This window comes from Globicephala melas, chromosome 3 (assembly GCF_963455315.2).
Source record: "Globicephala melas chromosome 3, mGloMel1.2, whole genome shotgun sequence".
Lineage (NCBI taxonomy): Eukaryota > Metazoa > Chordata > Mammalia > Artiodactyla > Delphinidae > Globicephala > Globicephala melas.
Window position 1 is genome coordinate 114,949,168 of NC_083316.1, and position 20,464 is coordinate 114,969,631.

Here is a 20,464-nt window from a genome sequence, read left to right on the forward strand (position 1 = left end):
ATTTATTTTTGGCTATATCGGGCCTTTGTTGCTGTGCACGGGATCTTCTCTAATTGCGTCGAGCAGGGGCTACTCCTCGTTGTAGTGCGCGGGCTTCTCATTGTGGTGGCTTCTCTTGTTGCAGAGCACAGGCTCTAGGTGCATGGGCTTCAGTAGTTGTGGCACGTGGGCTCAGTAGTTGTGGTGCTCGGGCTTAATTGCTCCACGGCATGTGAGATCTTCCCAGACCAGGTATCGAACCCGTGTCCCCTGCCTTGGCAGGCAGATTCTGAACCACTGAGCCACCAGGGAAGCCCACTGTGGGTAAATTTTTAAAGTATATATGACTTAAAATAAAACACTACAACAGTCAAATCCACCAAGGAGGCTTCCAGTGTTCAGCTGAGTAATACAGCTGACCCTTGAACAACATGGGTTAGAACTGTGAAGATCCACTTATATGCAGATTTTTTCAATAAATACGTATACGTGGGCTTCCCTGGTCTGGGAAGATCCCACATGCTGTGGAGCAACTAAGCCCATGCACCACAACTACTGAGCCCATGTGCCACAACTACTGAAGCTCGTGCGCCTAGAGCCCGTGCTCCACAACAAGAGAAGCCACCACAATGAGAAGCCTGCGCACCGTGACGAAGAGTAGCCCCTGCTCTCTGCAACTAGAGAAAGCCCGCGCGCAGCAATGAAGACCCAATGCAGCCAAAAAAAAAAAGAAGTTATACTCAGATTTTTGACTGGGGGGCGGGGGCTGGCACTCCGAAATCCCATGTTGTTCAGATGTCAACTGTAAACTGTTTCATGTTCCTCTGATCACCAAGAACCACCTCACATTCATTCTTTCATTCACTCAAGACCCAAACTGTTTCCTTTTATCAGGAGAAAATATTTTAATAATTATCTTATTTGTTAAATGTTTAAAAAATGAAAACCATAATCACCACCTTTAATGATGTGGACTGCCCCCCCCAGCACGTTTGTGAACTCCTGATCTCTACTTCCTTGCCTTTCCAACACCACCAATCTCAGCCCAGTTCAAAGGTGTTTTATTTCCAAGCTGACATCAGTCCTCCTTTTACATTTCTTCTCTCTCCAGGGGTACAACGGTGGTAATAATGAGTTCTTTACTGGGAAGCAGTTGAGTGGAGAGCTGTAGAATGTGGGCCCTAAGCCATATTACCTAGGTTCAAGCCCTAACTCCACCATTACCAGTATTCCCAAGATCTTGAGAATATCATTTATTCTATGTGCTTTAGGTCATTCAATGATAAAATGAGGACCATAACAATAATTCCTGCTATTCAGTTGGGGTAAGAACTGAATGAGATAATCCATGTAATATAGTTAGAGCAATTGTTAACACAATGAGCACTGGATACATGTAAGATGTTCTTGAACACTTACTCTCTGCTGGGATCTTTGCATATCAGATCACTAATTTGCAGGACAACCCTGCAAAGCAGTTTACAGGTATGATACATTTATATCAGATACAGTATATAAGTATGCTTATACATAACATACAGTATATAAGAACAGTTTAAAGAATAATACTAAGGGAATTCCTTGGTGGTCCAGTGGGTAAGACTGTGCTCCCAATGCAGAGACCCGAGTTCGATCCCTGGTCAGGGAACTAGATCCCACGTGCATGCCAAAACTGAGAGTTTGCATGCCCCAACTAAAAGATCCAGCATGCTGCAATGAAGACCCAGCGCAGCCAAAAAAGAAAGTGAGGGAAGGAAGGAAGGAAGAAAGGGAGGGAGGGAGGGAGGAAGGGAGGAAATTAAAAGAGCACACATGACCCACTACTTCGATTAAGAATAGAACAGGGCTTCCCTGGTGGCGCAGTGGTTGAGTCCCCCTTCCGATGCAGGGGACACGGGTTCATGCCCCGGTCCGGGAAGATCCCACATGCTGCGGAGCGACTGGGTCCGTGGGCCATGGCAGCTAAGCCTGCGCGTCCAGAGCCTGTGCTCCGCAACAGGAGAGGCCACAACAGTGAGAGGCCCATGTACCGCAAAAAAAAAAAAAGGAATAGAACATTACCAGTTCCTTAGCAACCTAAATGTCCATTGAAAGAGGAATGGATAAAGAGGATGTGGTACATATATACAATGGAATAAATTAGTCATAAAAAAGAACAAAATAATGCCATTTGCAGCAACATGGATGGACCTAGAGATTGTCATACTTAGTGAAGTTAGTCAGACACAGAAAGACAAATATCATATGATATCACTTATATGTGGAATCTAAAAAACGGATACAAAAATGAACTGACTTACAAAACAGAAGTAGAGTCACAAATGTAGAAAACAAACTTATGGTCACCAGGGGATAAGGGGAGAAGGGATAAGTTGGGAGATTGGGATTGACATATACACACTACTATATATAAAACAGATAGCTACTAATAAGAACCTGCCGTATAGCACAGGGAACTCTACTCAATGCTCTGTAATGGCCTATATAGGAAAAGAATCTAAAAATGGATATATGTATAACTGATTCACTTTGCTGTACACCTAAAACTAACACAACTTGTAAATCAACTATACACCAATAAAAAAAATTTTTTTAAAGAATACCAGGGCTTCCCTGGTGGCGCAGTGGTTGAGAGTCCGCCTGCCGATGCAGGGGACACGGGTTCGTGCCCCGGTCCGGGAAGATCCCACATGCCACGGAGCGGCTAGGCCCGTGAACCATGGCCACTGAGTGTCCGGAGCTTGTGCTCCGCAACGGGAGAAGCCACAACAGTGAGAGGCCCGCGTACAGAAAAAAAAGAAAAAAAGAAAAAGAACATTACCAGTTCTTTATTTTTATTTATTTATTTATAAAAAATTTTTTTAAACCAGAACACTTAATGCATGACTAGCCGTTGAAACCCATAAGATGAACTGTATGCTGCAACAGCTGCCCTCTTGGGTTTAGGTGTTGCTCCTTCACAGAATCCATGCCTGAATCCACAGCATACAATTTTTAGGTGCCTCATTCACTGGTCAAGGCGATATTTTGTCTTTTAGCCTTGGCACTCCATTATACTTTCTCTTCCTCTTGGCCAGGTAGCCACATTTGCCACAGGTTGACTTCTGAAGGTGGGAGGCGGCAAAATGTATGCACCTTACTGTGACGCTTTCTCAGTGATGACATCCCCTTCCTAACCTCTTCTGTGGCCAAGACCAAAGAGATTACCAGTTCTTTAGAAGCCCCTCCAGTGACACTATCCTTCCTCCTCCCCTCCCTTCCCTTTGCTCTTTCTCTTTTCCTTTCCTCCCTCTGTACATTCTTTCTTCCATTCTCCTCCTTTTAAAGAATTCCCTCTTTTTTTTTCTTTCCGCACTCTGCTATTTCACAGCTATGAAACCTAGAGCAACATACTTAATTCTTATGGACTTCAGTATCCTTATCTATAAAATGGGAATAATAAGAACAATACCTACCTTACAGGCTCGTGGTAAAATTTAATGAGATAGTGTTTGTGTGAGGGTTAAATGAGATAATCTATGTGAAACCTTAGCACAGACCTTGGCATATGGTTGGAAGTCAATAAATAGTTGTTTATATATTTATTATTATTTTAAAATCATTTCTTCTCTGATGGAAGAATTCTGTGGTATAATGGAAATAGGCCTTTGGAGTCATAGAGACCTGGGTTCAAATTGTGGTTCCATTATATACCAGCAGTGGCTTAATGAAAGTCACTAAACCTCTCCATCTATAAAATGGGGGTGATGATACTAATGGTCAGTAATTGACCACACAGGGTTGTTGTGAGGATCAGAAGAAATGACACATAAAGTACCCAGTAATCAGTTAAAACCTTTCCCTTCCTCTCTCCTTTTCTTCCTCTTTCTTTGATAAATTTTCTTCCCAACAGGGCTATTAAAAGCAGCTGTGTGCTTGTGCAGTTTCTCCTAAACTCTGGATTCAGCTCGGCAAGTGTTTAACAAGCACCCACTAGGTGGCTACAAACACCTTCCTGGCTGGTGTGCTGTTATGCCTAGGACACTAATCCCCTTTGAGAAAATGAAGTTCTAGGATCATCTCCATTCCTGGGTCTGGACCCCTGGGATAATTTTTTCAATAATTTCTAAAAAGAAGAAAGAATAAGAAGTTGCTGAATACAACTCTAGGCCCTAACCCCAAGCTTGTCACACACGACAGCTTCAGTAACAACTTTATCCAGTCATGTGCTGTCCCAACTAACATTCTCCAGCTGCCCTAGGGGTTTGTAATACAGTGAAGGTTGACACACCTGAGGCCTTTCCCAGAATAAACTCCATTGTCTTCTCCTACTATGATCCCAGCTCTGGCCAACAGATAGAGCCATTTCCTCCCTCCCTTCTCTTCAAACTGCCTAAGCAGAAAAGCTGTTGCACAAAAGATGTGTGGTCCAGGAATGGGAGAACTGTGGCCATCACCAGACACCAGAGCTAAAGAAGGGTGAGGGCTGACTACTACCAGGAAGAATCTATTACATCTAAACTGGTGAGGACAGAAAGAACAGTCAGTTCCCATCAGGGTTTCAGCCCTACGGATATCTGGGACTGTTTAGTTTTTTGTTGGGGCTGGGAGAGGGCTGTCCTGTGCATTTTAAGATGTTTAACATCCCTAGCTGCTAGCCTCTAGATGCCAGTAGCATTCCCCTCCCCAACCAAAAATGCCTGTGACAACCAAAAATGTCTCAGACATTGCCAAACGTCCCCTGTGGGGCAGAATCACTCCTAGTTGAGAACCACTGGTTTGCAGCCACTAATAGTGTTGGGGCAATGGTCTATATAGAATAGACTCCTGGGGACCTTCAGGGGATGTACTCTGAGGGCCACCTGCCCTGACAGCCCAGTTTCCAATGCTTGGGAGTTGCGGGAAGGCCCTTAAAACAAGGAAACTAGCCCTCACCTGTTGAGTAAGAAAAGCTAAGGGGGTCACAAACAGAAGGGAAGAGAGCAAATGTGGAGTTGAAACCCTCATGGTTAGGATTAGACTGTGAGGTGTGGTTTATTTTTTTATTTTTAATTAATTATTTAATTATTTATTTAGTTATGGCTTCGTTGGGTCTTCGTTGCTGCGCGCGGGCTTTCTCTAGATGCAGCGAGCAGGGGCTACTCTTCGTTGTGGTGCGAGGGCTTCTCCTTGCGGTGGCTTCTCTTGGTGCGGAGCACAGGCTCTAAGCGCGTGGGCTTCAGTAGTTGTGGCACGTGGGCTCAGTAGTTGTGGCACACGGGCTTAGTTGCTCCACGGCATGTGGGATCTTCCCAGACCAGGGCTCGAACCCGTGACCCCTGCATTGGCAGGCGGATTCTTAATCTCTGCGCCACCAGGGAAGTCCCTATTTTTTTTAAATATTTATTTTATTTATTTGGCTGCACCGGGTCTTAGTTGCGGCAGGTGGGCTCCTTAGTTGTGGCATGCAAACTCCTAGCTGCAGCATGCACGTGGGATCCATTTCCCTGACCAGGGATCGAAACCGGGCTCCCTACATTGGGAGCATGGAGTCCCAACAACTGCGCCACCAGGGAAGTCCCCAGGTGTGGTTTATTTTAATCTCTAAAGATAAAGAAACTGAGGCTCAGCGATCAAGCAACTTGCCTAAGGTCAAACACCTAGGAAGTGATAGAACTAGATTTCAAACCCAGGACTATCTCCAAAGCCTTATGCTGCAACTCTGGGACTCCTGGAGCCTTATTTATGCATTCATTCATCCATCTGTTCATTTAACAACTACTTAGTTTCCACTATGTGCCAAGCTCTGGGAATAGAGTGATAAACAAGATAGTCAGTCCCTACATTCATGGACCGTGTTGTCTAATGGGAGATAAAAATGACAAAGAAACAATCATACAAGGAATTAGTCAACAACAGTTATAAGAGCAGTGAAGGAAACACTTAGGGAACTAGACCTGTGCTAGACTATGGCCAAAGATGGCTCTAAGTCCTTCTATCCCTAGATACATGCCCTTTTACAAGGTGACTTTTCATCAAGAAGTGAGTCTATTTCTCTGCTGTTGAATTTGTGCTGGCCCTATGACTTTCTTTAACCTATTGGTTAAACAAATGCAGTAGAAGTGACATTATATGACTTCTGGGGACCTTCAAGGGATGTACTCTGAGGGCCACCTGCCCTGAAAGCCCAGTTTCCAATGCTTGAGAGTTGGAGGAGGCATCAAGGGACCTTACAGCTTCTACTCTCACCCTCTTGCTGCCCTGAAGCCACCATGTAAGGAAGCCCCAGGTTAGCCTCCTAGCTGTCTCAGGCATTCTAGCTGTCCCAGCTGTTTCCACCATTTTGGCTGAGGCTCCTTACAATGAGCAAGGCTATCTAGGAACAGCTAGCAGCCAGTCAACCCAACAACTGACAGCGGCTGCAGAGGTCACCCAGGCAAGACTGAGCCCAGTCAAACTGCAGAATCATGAGCAAATGGTTAAGGGAAGTTTGTTATCCAAAGACAGAAATCCAGTTGAAGGTCCTAACCTGATCTGGGGGTGGGCAGTGGGTCAGGGGAGGCTTCCTTGAAGACATAGGTTCAAGCTGAGACCTGGAGAATAAGTGGGAGTCAGCCTGGTAGAGCATGGGGGAAGAGTATCCAGGCAGCAGAGACCACCATTTGAAGGCCTTGAGCTAAAAATGGAACTGTGTTTGTCTGAGGTCCTACGCAGGGAATGGTGGCACGAGATGGTCTAAAGAGAGAGGCAAGCCCAGCATTGCAGGCAATGACCAGTGAGTGAAGTGTTTTACTTACCACCCACCACCCATCTCCATCTCCATCCTGGACCGACTTTTTATCACATTCTGAATACATCCATGGGCTGTTTCAAGCATGTAAATTTCATCCACTGTGTATGTCAAAGAATTAAAAAGTTGAAAATACAGATGCACGTTAACCTGCCTCCCAGAAGCTTGCAAAAGGTTGAGTCACAGTCTTCTGGGGATGAATGATATGAAGATGACAAGGCAGCCTGAGCACATGGTAAAAAATGTATTTTTAATAGCTGCGATGACCGTCTAAGCTATTATGGCCCCATCTTCACTGATCTCAGCTCATACTTAAATGGAAATTTACTTGAAAAGCCCTTTCTTTGTATAATGGGAAGGCAGGCTTGTCCAATTCCATTTCCCCAAGGTAATAGCTCCAGGATGTAATGGGACGCCTCGCTACCAGCCCTGCTCATCGGGGGCTCAGAGCCTGGGTACCCCCCCCTTCTCAGTGTTCTTTATCCCTATTACTCAATAAGGTCCCCCCTAAGGATGCCTCACCTCCAAGGTCAATGCTGAGAACTGTTAGGAGGAGGGAGAATTGACTGGGCTGATATCACTGTGTTGCTCATTCTCTTTGCGGTGGGGGAAGATGATACAGCGGGAGCTCCTTCTGCAGGGGCAAAGAGCTAAGCCTGATCACAGCAGGCTTCCCATCAGGCAGGCTTCCCTCAGGACAACCACAGGACCCCACACCCAGGCTGTTCATTGGTTCCAACCACCCGAGGGAGGAGGGCAGGAGTGGGGTGGCTCTGTCCTTATCCAACCTAGCAACTCCTGCTTTCTCTCCTATCCCAAGAGGGTCCCACTGCGAAGCACTACAGAAGAGGGGATCATTCACATTTTTTTTTTTTGGCGGTACGCGGGCCTCTCACTGTTGTGGCCTCTCCCGTTGCGGAGCACAGGCTCCAGACGCACAGGCTCAGCGGCCATGGCTCACGGGCCCAGCCGCTCGGCGGCATGTGACATCCTCCCGGACCGGGGCATGAACCCGTGTCCCCTGCATTGGTAGGCGGACTCTCAACCACTGCGCCACCAGGGAAGCCCCAATTCACATTTTTTTCACTACAAAAGTGAATATTTACTTAGGATAATAAAATAAATCATACAAAATTACACATTAAAAAAAATGACAGGGATTTACTTGGCGATCCAGTGGTTTAAGGCTCCACGCTGCCATTGCAGGAGGCGCTTGTTCGATCCCAGATTGGGGAACTAAGATCCGCGTGCCGCGTAGTGCGGCCAAAAAAAAAAAAAACAACTGACAAATCCCATAAGCATTACAAAATCCGAGGGGGGGGGAAACATGTTTTTATTAATTAACTTCCTGACATACCTCCATAATACATTTTTTCCTACATTTTAGCCTGCAATTTTTTTTCTTTAAATTTGAACGCTTTCACTTTACCAACCCTGACTTACAAGAGCTTCCTTTTGTTTTTCGTGCTCTTGTTTTTTTTGTTAAGGTATAAGATACATACAATAAAATGTGAAAAGTACCCATTTTCACATGTGAAAAGTAATTTGATCTTAAGTGTACAATTCAAGGTTTGTTTGTTTTTTATATATGCACACACTCATAAAACCACCACCCAGATCAAGGTAAAGAACATTTCTGACAGGTGTTTACTCTTAATCCAGTTCTATTACCAATACCTTTTTTTTTTAATTGACTGAGGTTCAGGTATTAGGCTATGAGCTTTATGAAACATGATATCATTTGATCCTCATAACAAATTACCACTATCATCTCCATTTTACAGATGAAGAAACTGAGGCTTCAAGAATTTAAATGCCTTGCAAAAGGTCACCCACAGAAGCAGGTGCCAATGTGGCACTCAAACCCGGATCTGCCAGACTCCAAGGCTCATGTGCCTAACCACTGCTATAGCAGGGGGCATCTACTGGCATCATTTCAAAGTAACCTACTGCCTCCCCCATTTTTGTTTTATTTTACTTATGTTCTCCAGGAACCTCTGGGCTTCCCTTTAAAACTTGGATGGAACAAGCTCCACTTTCAGCATACCCGCTCCTGTGAGCTCATTGCCTGGCTCCCGCCCCCTGAGGAAGACATCAGAGGACCCTCTACCAGCCCACTGTTTCTGGCAGCACAGTGACCACTCCACTGAGCTTGCGGCCCCTCCTGAGAAAACAGCTCCATTCTCACACTTCCCAGGGTCCATGAGTGTAGAAAGCACAGCTCAGACCCGAGAATGCTCTTTATCTGGAGTTGGAATGGAAAAGTCACTCAGTCTTTGAACAAGTCCTGCTTCAGCCACTTCCTAATCAAGTAACCACGAGCAAGTTGTTTTATCTCATAGAATGAGAGTTTCCTCAACTGGAGTAGGAGGGTACTAAGAGAAGCTCGCTCATAAAGTTGTTCTGAGGATGAGATGAGATCATGCCATGCAGACAGTCATTACACAAAGATTGTTGCATTTCCAACAGGCAGGGGGTCCGGTGTCCCTTCACACTTGCCAGATTACCTGCTGGGTCCAGGTCAGGAAAGGATCAATCACAATAAAATTACAGAGTGGTGGCAAATAAAAATAAGAAGTAAGGGAGAAGAAGGGAGCCAGGAAGATGAAAGACCTGGGCAGAGAGAGGGTGAAGTACAAGCTGAGAGTCCTGAGCTGGCACCTCAGACTCAGGAAGGAGCCCTCCCTGGGGCAGCCTGGCACTGAGCATTTAGGCCTTCCCTGTCTTTGGATAGCCTCCCAGACAGCTCACAGCTTGCACCTGCCTACTCCAAGGCCCACCTGGTTGTTGGAGGCTAATGAAATCCCCCTTTCTCCCTTCCTTCCTGCTTTGTCCTCCAAGCTGAGGCTGGTCCCAAGCTGACCCAAATCCGGTAAACATATCTCCACGGTGTTGACCTCATGCTGAGGAGGCATCTGGCTCAGTCCCAGCTCTTTCTGCCAGGGGACACACAGAGACATGCATCCCATCCTCTAACACCCTCCCCCTGCGCCCCCCCTCAACACTCGCAACCTGGGCAAGAGAAATGCATCTTCTCTGCTGCCTCTCTAATTTGAGAAGGTAGACAAGAAGGCTAAACCCACTCCCACCTACACGGTCTGAAGAAGACTCATGAGTGCCCATTCGTAGAGCAGCACTAGGGGCCAGGGGACGGGGGTACGCACTTGCCCTAGCGCACTTGCCTTAGTAAGTGCTAACTGCTATGCCTAAATTTCTCTAACCCGTACAACCCTGGGAGAGAAGTGTTATTTCCTCCTTTTTACCCATGAGGAAACAGGGTCTGAAAAGTTAACAGTGTGGCACAAGGTCAGTGGGTGGCCAAGCCAGAATCCAAACTCAGGTTTATCTCTAAAACCTAGTTGCTTTAACTCATACATTTCGATCTAAATTAACTTTTTGTAGTAAATGCTAATGTTCCCAGCTCAGAGTTGAAAAAACTAAGTCTCAGAGAAATTTAGCAACTCACCTGCAATCACACAATTATTCTTTTGCCCCATAACTCTGCAATTACATGATGATACCTTTGCCCCATTAACTCTCATTTGCTAATCTCCTGCATCCCTGTTGACTGCCCTCATGGAGCCTGTCATTTCTTGCCTCAGGTTGGAGATGACTGGGTGAGCATCCTTCCTCCCAGTCTGCCACCCAAGGTGCCTAGTGAGTGCCTAGCTGTTGGCCTCCATGCTTAGTCAGTCCTTGCTACTTGAAATTGATCCCAAATGGCTGCCAGAGCCTCTCCTCAGCCTCTGCCTCTGAGGGTCCCTTGGGCCCAAAGAAGTGTGATGACCTCAGATTGGGCCAAAGGCAATAACAAGGAGCTGCCGGCATCAAGCCTGGGGTAGCAGACAGAAGGCCCCAGAGCAAGTCTGATTTAATCCTGTAATGGAAGGTGACTCAGATAAGGCTTTTATCAACCCTTCCTAGGCTGTGGGGAAAAAAGGACCACCCCAGAGTCATGGAGAGATGCTTTCCACTGTCCTAGGGCTGCCCAAGGGTCCCTGAAGGCCTGGCCCCACTGGAAGGACCAGGGGAAAGCAGAGGTATCAAGGGGCACTTGGAGGAATTTGTCTCAAATTTTCAGGACTGAGGGGACAGGAGGGAGAGGAGGAGACTTGGGAATTCATATGTTCAGGCAGAGAGGATATTAAACCCTAACACTTAAAATAATAACAATAACAATAATAACCGCTATAATTTATTAGGCATTGTACTAGGCTTTTAAATGCTTATGCAGTAGGTACCATTATCATCCTTATTATAGAAGAGAAAATCAGACTCAGGAAGGTAAGTCACACAGTTACTAAAACGGGAGAGCTGGGACTTCCACCTAAATCTGCCTGATTCCAATGCCCTCTGGCCTCACCATGACGCAGATGGATGGTACACAATCACTCTTACTCACACACATCTTCACTCCCGGAACCTTTGTTTGTCAGCACCTCAGGCACTTCGCCTCTTCCTGGAAGAATTCCAGGAAGCTTTATGTAACCACAAGCTGCAGCCTCCCTAACACCATAAAGGAGAGAAAATACAGGATAAAGCTAGGTGAGCTGACCAATCAGGAGCAGAAAGGCTACACAGCCCCCACCTCTGAACCCCCAGGGGCAGCCATACCAAAGGCAAAGTGGTATCTGGCCTTCTGCCAACTGCTTTCTCTGTCCCTCGCCCCCTCCCCCAGCCCTAAGCTCCCTACCCTCACTTCTCATTTTTTTTCCTAGATCAACTTTACTTTCCAAGCCCCTACTCCACTCATCTTGTTCATTCAGGAACACTTCTAAGTACTCATTGTTAGCAATAGACTAGGGATTCACCTCCCTTGCCAGAGAGAAACACATACAATGCAATATTAATAGCAATAATAGCTAACACTTACTGAGCACTTACTATATGCCAGTCACTTTTCTTTCAATTTGAGCTTGAAAATGCAGGCAGAACAAGCAGTAGCTTTTATGTCAATTACAAGGAGACTAAGTCAGACAAGGGGAGGGATCTAATGTTCCATAAGCTTTCTCTGCATGGAGGCCCAGTACCCTCAGGAGACAGAGGAGCATGGTAACAAAGATCATGGACTCTGGGCTCAGGCCACCTCGGGTCTGAGGTCAGCTCCATTACTGGCTAGCTATGGATTTGTAGACAAGCTAATTCTCTGAGTCTCAGTTTCTTCCTTGATAAAATGTAAATAATAGTACTTATCTCCTAAGGCTGTTGAGAGGATTAAAGAAATGATGTTTGTAAAGTGTTTAGCAAACTCCCTAACCCATAATAATCAATCAATTTTTAGCAATTATTATTACTTATTAAAATAGTGTTAGGATGAAATAGCTAAATTGCAAACTTTTTTAAAGCTCTTCAGACCTAAGCAGGATTTTTTTTTTTTTAATTGCATGGTTGTAGTTGATTGGACTTAAAACTACCATGCTCCTTGGGACTAAGAGGTCAAGGGCTTTCCACATCATTCTGCCTGCTGCTTGGAAGCATACTTGGCAGGAGCTGTTGTAACAGAAGTGGTTTGGGGCAAGTACCTATAGATCTAATTATCTGGGCTTGAGCAGAAATTACCACTGGGAGAGCCGCAGGGGCAGCATTTTTGGATTTGTTTGCTTCATACATTAGTTTGCTAGAGCTGCCTAGCAAACTAATGTGGTAACAAAGTACTACAAAACGGGTGGCTTAACCAACAGGAATTCATTGCATCACAGTTCTGGAGGCTGGATGTCCAAAATCAAGGTTTGAGCAGAGTTGGTTCCCTCGACGGCTGTGAGAGAGAATCTGTTCCAGGCCTCTCCCCTAGCCGGTGGTTTGCTGGCCATCTTTGGTGTTCTTGGCTTATAGTATCACCACCTTGATCTCTGCCTTCACCTTCACACGACATTCTCCCTGTGCACTTGTCTATGTCCAGTTTTTGTCTTTTTATAAGGACATTAGAGGTACTGGATTTGAAGCCCACCCTTCTCCAGTTTGACCTCATCTTTTTTTTTTAATTGAGGTGTAGTTGATTTACAGTGTTTCTGTAACAGCAAAGTGTACAGCAAAGTGATTCCGTAAGTTATTACAAGATATTGAATATAGGTCCCTGTGCTATACAGTAGGTCCTTGTTGCTTATCTATTTTATATTATATATACTAGTGTAGATCTATTAATCCCAAATTCCTAATTTGTCCTTGCCCCCCCCTTTCCCCTTCGGTAACCATAGGTTTGTTTTCTGTGTCTCAGTCTATTTCTGTTTTGTAAATAAGTTCACTTGTATCAATTTTTTAGATTATACATATAAGTGAGATCATATGATATTTGTCTTTCTCTGTCTGACTTACTTCACTTAGTATGATCATCTTTAGGTCCATCCATGTTGCTGCAAATACCATTACTTCATTCTTTTTTATGGCTGGGTAAAAATCCACTGTGTGCATGTGTGTGTGTGTGTATATATATATATATATATATATATAAAAAACACATCTTCTTTAGCCATTCATCTGTAGATGGACATTTAGTTTGCTTCCATGTCTTGGCTATTGTAGTCCTCATCTTAACCATATCTGAAATGGCCCTGTTTCCAACTAAGGTCACCTTCTGAGGTACTGGAGGTTAGGATTTCAACATATAAATTTGGGGGGATGGTGCAATTCAACCCATATCATGTTAGAATTTCTTGACTAAGCTCATGACTTTAAACTCTGGAAAAAAATTTAAGAATTTGTGGGTGTTCATGTTGACCCTCTAAGTCCATGAACCCCTCCTCTCCACCCTTCTCATCTACCTACTTTTCAATACTTCTACCCCAGAATTAGAGTCCTCTTCAAAATCACCATTTTACTTTCCAAAGCTTTCAAACTCCTTTTCAGTGTGTGATGACCATACTGAGGGCTCAGTAATTATCCAAAAATTACTTGTCGAATAGGCACTAAGCTCTATGAAAACCACAGCAATCAAGACCCAGTACCTACCCTCACAAAGCTACTGAGTAGATAGCAGAGCATTTACTTTAATTTTAATTTTAGAGCATTTTCCTTTTTTAAAAAATAAATTTTATTTATTTATTTATGGCTGCTTTGGGTCCTTGTTGCTGCACGTGGCCTTTCTGTAGTTGCAGCGAGCGGAGGCTACTCTTCATTGCAGTGCGCAGGCTTCTCATTGTGGTGGCTTCTCTTGTTGCGGAGCACAGGCTCTAGGCACGTGGGCTTCAGTAGTTGTGGCACGTGGGCTCAGTAGTTGTGGCACGCAGGCTTAGTTGCTCCGTGGCATGTGGGATCTTCTTGGACCAGGACTCAAACCCATGTCCCCTGCATTGGCAGGCGGATTCTTAACCACTGAACCACCAGTGAAGCCCAGAAAAGTAGACAAGGGGGCACCTGGATTTGAACAGGGGACCTCTTGATCTGCAGTCAAATGCTCTACCACTGAGCTATACCTCCTCTCATTTTCCTTTAAAATCTGGCTCCAGCACCAACTTTTGTCACATTTTCATAATCATTGTAGCTAATAAAACATTTATGGATTTTAATCTGTATGCCAGGCAGCAGGCAAAGAATTTACATTCACTACTTCATTTAATACTTGGATCAATGATATGAAGTGGGTACATTATTGTCCCCACTTTACTGACGGGGATAATAGACATTTATAATTATATACTCTCAGATAGCTTTTCCCTGTTTATTTTTTTTACAATTTTCTTTCTTTTTTTTTTTTTTTTTTGGTCACACCATGCGGCTTAGTTCCCCAACCAGGGATTGAACCCAGGCCCTCAGCAGTGAAAGTGTGAAGTCCTAACGACTGGACCGCCAGGGAATTGCCTTCCCTGTTTCTTTAATTAGCTCAGTGTAAGTCCTCTAACCCCACCCATCCTTAGGTCCTCAATATCCCTTTAGACAAAGTGAGAGAGTGGCATGGACATATATACACTACCAAACGTAAAATAGATAGCTAGTGGGAAGCAGACGCATAGCACAGGGAGATCAGCTCGGTGGTTTGTGACCACATAGAGGGGTGGGATAGGGAGGGTGGGAGGGAGGGAGACGCAAGAGGGAAGAGATATGGGAACATATGTGTATGTATAACTGATTCACTATGTTATAAAGCAGAAACTAACACACCATTGTAAAGCAATTATACTCCAATAAAGATGTAAAAAAAAAATCCCTTTTGAAACTACATGATCATATAATACAATTTTTTTGAGAACTTCCAGGTGCTGTTGCAAATCAAACATTTTGAGCCTTTCCATATAATGACAAAATATTCAAGAAAACATGGGGGAAAAAAGTTTCTCAACTAGTTTGTTGATAATTTGATTCATAACTGGTTTTACTGATTTGTGCTTACTAGTTAACTGAGGTATGGGTGTGTTTTGAGTATATAAGCTCATTTGTAAGAAAACCATTCAAGTTTTTAAAGAAGTGTGTTTTACCTTATAAAGGGACAACATTGCCCTTATCCTAGAATAGTCTCTTTGGGTTGCAAGGAAAAGAGAGGCACTCGTGCTAGTGTAAGAAAAGGTGAGTACTAATGGTTGGGTGTGTAGACTGCATAGACTTCAAGGACAGGAAATTAGCATGGCTAGGCCTTATGGAACTGAAAAAATCATCAGGAACAAGTCCATTTCCATCATTTTCACATAGACTAAAGCTAAATGGCTTCTTCTTTGTATATGTCTCTGTACTTCTCCGTATCAGTTTCCTCAGCTCATCCATCAGCTGTACTAGTTCTGGAGTCTACATGACGCCCCACAATTGACTGCTTCAGTTCCCAAAAGAGGAATCTGATCTGTCTAGTTTAGGTTAAGTGTTCACTTGTGGTCCAACCAACAAATGGCCAAGGGGACAGGGTCATATGGCACAAACATGGCTGCCCAGGTCTAGCTATTTGGCAAGAACTATGATTGGGAACAGTTCCTAGAGAAGTGGACCATAGATGACAAACCAAAGTATGAATACTAGAGAGTTCTGAAGACTATAATGACCTAGTTGACCAGACTCCCTATTTTGTTCCAAAATATTAGTTGGCAGATAAATTTGTGAACAATTCTAACATGGCTACCATTTCTTAAGCTCTCACCTTAGTATCTTATTTAACTTCACAACCCTTCCAGATAGGCATTATCATTCCTGTCTTACAGATGAGAAATCTGAGGCTCAGCAAGATTAAGTGAGAAGTAGTCACGTCACGGTGAGCTAGGATTGGAACCTGGGTCTATTTGACTCCAAATCCTGTACTCTTAACTTCTAGGAGTAGGAGACTTATGCTATTACAGTAAAAAGCAGTTTTTTAGCTACTGTTCTAGCTTACAACCATAACCTCAAATATATTTGTAAGGTCTACAAACTTCTTTAAATTGCATCTACATCAATGACTCATATGAGTCCCTAGCAACCTGTGCAGTAGTCAGGGCAAGCTCAAATGAAGTGCCTCGAATTCTTCTTATCACATTGTAGATTCACCTTGCCCATTGGACCAGTGAGTGAGAAGTAGTAATCAGACAGCTGACTTGGCAGCTACAATCCACAGAAGATGTGTACATCGAATGTTAGATGTGAGCAAATGCTTCTAAATCAATTGGACCGCCCTAGAGATTTGGCTGGCAATGAATGAGAGTGTGAGGTGCTTTTGACACACGCATCCAGCATCTGATTTGAGCGAAAATGTCCAAGGGCACAGGTGGGACTCCCAGCCCCAGGCTCTAGACTGTGGTAGCTGAAGACCTAATCTGCTGTCTGCAACTGGATTGCATCAAGGGCAGTTTCTGGTCTCCTGGTTCTCCTGAATCATTGGGAGTTGTGTGGGTTAAGAAGCTCCTCTCCCCAACTCCCACCCCCACCTTTAAACACCCTTCTCTAGCAAAGTTTGGTCTCTGTAGCCCCTTTGCCGGTAATAGGAGATGGTACTTCTCCCCCGCCCACCAAGTTCAGAAAGGAAAGCACAACAAGATTTCTTGTTCGCTGAGAAAACTACCTCCTTTACATTTGGCTTCTTTTCCATTGAGATCAAAAGTTGCAAATCAATCAGGAGAAAACTGCCCTCGGGACTGTTGAGCAGACATTTTCACTCAAATCAGATGCTGCATGTGTGTGTCAAAAGCATCTCATACTCTCATTCATTGCCAGCCAAGTCTCTAGGGAGGTCCAATTGATTTAGAAGCATTCACTGCACACATCTGTGGATTGTAGCTGCCAGGCCAGCCATCTGATTACTACTTCTCACTCACTGGTCCAATGGGCAAGGTGAATCTACAATGTGATAAGAAGAATTCGATGGAATGAAAGACAGAGCAGCTGTCCTCCACACTCCAGGATCAGCAAGCTGAGAAAACTGAAGGTACTAAAAATTAACCAGGTTTTGAAGCTATCATTGAACATTTACCACATACCAAGGGTTTGGCATACATTAGTTCATTTAATCATCAAAACAACTCTGGTAACTAGATGTTATTAATATCTTCATTTACAGGTATAAACAATATTTTAGCTATGGAAAGCAGAATTTCTTAAACATAATAAATTATGAATAGGCTTTATGAGTGGATCATCATCTCTAAAACTAATTTCTCTCACAAAAGGGACCTGGGAAGAGCTCTCTGGGCAGGGTGGTTAAATGGTTATCACTTTTACTGCTTTGCCTCACTATCATCTTCTGCAAAAAAAAAACTTTAAGTGCACTTCTGTAGTCAGACAGATCTGGATTCCAATCACGGCTCTTAGAGTAATCAGGAAAGTGAACTCACTCTTAGTATTTCAAACAGAGGGAATTTATTTATTTATTTATTTATTTAAAAAATAAAAAGAACTGTATTATTACCTGTTACATCTCCTATATTCCCCTCCTACCCCCTCCAAACAGAGGGAATTTAATACTGTGGCCACTCAGGTAATGGAAGAACCGAGAAGCCAAACAGGGGAAAGTGAGGTGACCCAGAGATTAGCAAGAGCAGGAAACCGCTACCATCCCTGGTCTGGAGTCCAAAGTAAGGGAGATAGAGCCCAGAAGCTGCCAAGGCTGAGGGTCCCCTGTTTCCTCCTGTCCTCAGCCCCCTAATCTCGAGCCAGTGGCTCCCATTGGCCAAACCCAAACAAAATTCAGCGACAAGGAAGCCTGGGAAATGTTGCCTGCTGGGAGGTGGGTTTGGGGTAGAGGGGTCAGGGGAACCCATTTGTGACACAGAGTATCATAAGGGGAGCAATGGATATGAGGGCAAACAGGCAAATGATGGACCCAGTTCTTGCTAGTATCAAATTCCACCTTTATAAAACAATTTCTGTCTTACAATGTTGTTGTGAGAATTAAAGGAGCAAATCTAAAAGAAGTGCACAGTCCCTGGCACATAGTTTGGAGGCAGCTCTAACTAATTTTCCCCAGACAGGAAAACAAGATTCAGACAGATGAGGTGATTTGCTTAAGGAAAGAGCTTGGGGTTTCTTTGGCGGAAACTGGTGTGATCTTGGGCCCGTCACTTTATTTCTTTGAGCCTCAATTTCCTTACTCTACCAACTCACTGGGTTGCTGAGGAGATTAATTCTGTCTGCAGATACTGATATTTACTAAGCACCTACCATGTGCCAGGCTCTGTGAGTGCGGATAAACAAGGCAGACTCACACAGTCCCTGCCCTCCTGCAGTTTACAGTCTGGTTGGGGAACAGACATGATAAGAAAGTTGTACAGACCACCATGAAATGACGCTGTGATAAAGGCCATGAAGAAGTCAGTACTGGAAGGGTGGGTTACATCGTGGCCTGGCCTAGTCTGGGAAGGTCAACTTGGCTTCCTTGTGACTAAAGTCAGTGGGAGGGGGCCTGGTGAGGAGCCAGCCACCGTGCCCCCAGCCTCCCCAGGGTCAGGCTACAAAACTCGCCTGAGAGGACATCCCGCATCCCACGTCCGGCATACCCCCACCATTCGCAGGGGCTCCGGGCGGCATAGGCCCTTCACAGCAAGGCACCGCGTCCCTCGCGGGGCCGCCCAACCTAGGCGCATCAGCTCCCGCGCTCGGCGGCCCCGCGTCCCGGGCAGCCGCTGATAGTGCGCTAATGCGTATCGAATTTTTGTTGAATTCGGCCTGCGGCCCGCGCAGAGAGCGTGGCAACAGCGCTGCCAGAGCCTCTTAATTCCCTTTGCTTCGATCCCGCCGTTAATGACATAACCTTCTCCTCTAATTAACTGACAACTGCATTAGGCGGCGCGCCTCCTCCGCACGCCGCCTGCGGCTTCCCCACCGCGGAGCCCGCGCCGGGGCAGAACCCGCGCCGGGTTTCACTCGAACTAAACGGGGAGACCTGCTATGGGGGTGGGGAGGTGGGGGGGATAGTGTTTCAGGATAGGACGCCCCAGCCGCCCTTATCACTCAAAAACGTATGCTGTTGTTTATGTTGTTGTTTACTGTGTGCTAACATTGGGCCACACACTTAACATGCTTTAGCTTACTGATTCGCTACCGCGACCCAGGAAGCAGATAAATTGGGGTTCACAGGTGAAGGAACATAGGCGATAACCAAGGATTGTAGCAAGCGAGTGAGGGAGGCAGGACTCCCACCCCTCCTACCCAAGCTTGTGCCCTTAACTCCTAGGCTACCTACCCTCCAACATGTAATTTAGACTACACTAAATATGAAATATAGTAAAGGCGAAGTGCTGAGCAGACTAGCTGACACATAACAAGCACTCAATCAATTTTGGTGGCAGGATAACTTATTGAAATGCTAATTTCCATCTATCCTCTTCTGCCTCCCCTCTCCTGGTTGGCCATTTCAATCAAGTGGTCCCGGCAGCCGAGGAAGCAGAGGCAGCTGCCTGTGGTCTCTTGCCAAACACAGGAGACCCAAACTTTGTACTCTGTAGAATTTACAAAGGGTTTCTCCTCCCTATCCCTCATTCAGGCACATGTACATTATATGCTGGAACCAGAGCAGGACTTAACTTCAGTTTCATTTGTAAAACAGAAGTGTTACCTTTAGCTCTAAGATACATTTTCCAAGCCCTACTACCTGCAAGCATGATATACTAGGGGGTTTGTGGCAATGGTATTCATCTGGGCAGGACATGTTCACATGCGTTACAGACTACTGAAATGATCCGGCTGTCATTCACTGTTCTCTCTTCACCTTGGTTTCTGTGCCTTTATTTTCATTTTGTTGTATTGTGTATTTTTTATAAGCCACCTGAAATCTCTTCTGGGCTGAAGGAGAATATGAAAAAAATACATTTAAAAATTAAACAGATGGTACTTCCCTGGTGGCACAGTGGTTAAGAATCGCCTGCCAATGCAGGGGACATGGGTTCAAGCCCTGGTCCAGGAAGATCCCACATGCCGCAGAGCCGCTAAGCCCATGCACCACAACTGCTGAGCCTGCACTCTAGAGCCCATGCTCCGCAACAAGACAGGGCACTGCAATGAGAAGCCCGCGCACTGCAACAAAGTGTATCCCTCACTTGCCACAACTAGAGAAAGCCCACGTGCAGCAAAGAACATCCAATACAGCCAAAAATAAATAAATTAATTTAAAAAATTAAACAGATGAAATAGCAATGTAAGTGTCTGGCCAATATTCATTAAGTTGAATTGGCATTTGAAAGTGAGGAAACTGAGGCTGGGAGAGGTTCACAGAATTGTTCCAGCATGGCAACAAGAGAAACGTCTCTGTCCATGCTTCATCTAGCACCTCCTCTCTTTCCTTCTACTTGCTGGGAGTCACCTTCCCACCTCAAGCTCCTGAGATCTCATACTGTCCACTTCCTGTAGGAGAAAACT

The 20,464-nt window shown here is 44.9% G+C and overlaps 1 non-coding gene across 1 annotated transcript; it reads right to left on the reverse strand.

The window, feature by feature from the left end:
• Nucleotides 1-14,068: 14,068 nt before the first annotated feature.
• TRNAC-GCA (transfer RNA cysteine (anticodon GCA)) lies at nt 14,069-14,140 on the reverse strand. Its single transcript has one exon. It is a non-coding gene; the product is annotated as a tRNA-Cys (tRNA).
• Between the last annotated feature and the right edge of the window lie 6,324 nt (nt 14,141-20,464).